The following is a 1,748-nucleotide window of genomic DNA, read 5'->3' as shown; positions in this document are numbered from 1 at the left end:
TGATAAAATAATAAAGCTAGTTGAATTATGTGCATCTAATAACGTATTTTCATTCGGGGAATCATTCTACAAGCAAAAATTCGGGTGTAGTATGGGTAGTCCTTTAAGTCCTGTTCTAGCCAATCTGTACATGGAATACTTTGAAACTACAGTAATAAATGCAATAAACCAAAAACATGCTGTGATGAGATACGTGGATGATATCCTAAACATTTTGGGATAATAGGTGGGGCAATTTCAATGAATTCCTCTCGAAATTAAACACATTAGTGCCCAGCATCAAATTTAAAGTTGAATGGGAAACAGACAACAAAATTCCTTTTCTTGATGTTTTAATAATCAGAGATACGACAGAATACAAATTTACCATATACAGAAAACCAACGTTCTCACTTTCATTACATTCCACTATTAGCATCATGACATTACTATCAAGATAGGTGTAGCTAGTAACTTGTTCTTAAGAGCCTTACGAATTTGTTCCCCAGAATTCCTGGAAAAAGAATTTGAACTAATTCGCAAGCAACTTTCGTCTTTAAAATATCCTGACCATATAATTGAGAAAGCAATTCACAAAGCAAACGTAATTTTCTACCGACCCCCTAAAGACAAGACCAGAGAATACACAACAATAAAATAATAATTCCCCACCTGGACACGATTAAGAGAAAATAACAACCCCCTCGGAAAATCGAACCCTTTTGTATTTACTTACCCAAACACCCCTTAGCCAAATCCCTGATTAACGTCCAACAAAAGACATCTCCAAAGGACTCTGGGTATACGAAATCCCATGCCAGGACTGTGACCAATCTTACATCGGATTTACAGGTAAATCCCTTCCCAGAGATTAATACAACACAAACGGTCAGTTAGGTATGGAAAAACAACAAAGTCGGCTATTTTCAACCATATAAATGAAAACATAAACCATAGAATAAAACTGGGAATTTTGGTCACGTGTAATTTATAGCAGCAACTGCGGTACAAGAGTCAAATGATGGAATCGGCCTTAATAAAAGAGAGGCAGGTAATGAACATCTCAAAAGGAGCATGGATTTCGGACACGATCGACAAGTCTTCATTCAACCAACCCTTAAGAAGATTAAAGGAAGATTATCAGCGGGGGGGGTGACTTAAAATGGCTTGTTTGTGGATGGACCTCTTGGTATAAATACCACCTTTTCTGTAAACTTTTCTCATTCATCTACCTGAAGAGGGAGACAGCAGTCGCTGAAATATAGTACTTTTTGTCTCTATGGTGTGTTTTTATGGGCTCCTTTTATTAGATGGTATTCTGTTGTTACAGAACATTTTTACCAGTCATATATATATATATATATATATATATATATATATATATATGTATATATATACATATATATATATATATATATATATATATATATATATATATATATATATATATATACATATATATATGTATATATACATATATATATATATTATATATATATATATATATATATATATATATATATATATATATATATATATGTATATATACACACACATATATATATATATCTATAGTATATATATATATATACCACACATATGTAGTAGTATGTATGTATGTATTTATATCTCTTTCGTAGACTTTCTACTGAAGTCATTAGCATTGTTTGCAGGTATTGATCTCCTCGTTTATTCTGTATTCATCATCAACACTTCTTTTTGCCACATGTAACCATCTGTGTAAAAATAGAATTTTGATTGTGCTTTCT

The sequence above is a fragment of the Macrobrachium nipponense genome, chromosome 1, assembly GCF_015104395.2.
Source record: "Macrobrachium nipponense isolate FS-2020 chromosome 1, ASM1510439v2, whole genome shotgun sequence".
Taxonomy (NCBI): Eukaryota; Metazoa; Arthropoda; class Malacostraca; order Decapoda; family Palaemonidae; genus Macrobrachium; species Macrobrachium nipponense.
Note: the sequence above shows the minus strand (reverse complement) of the source record.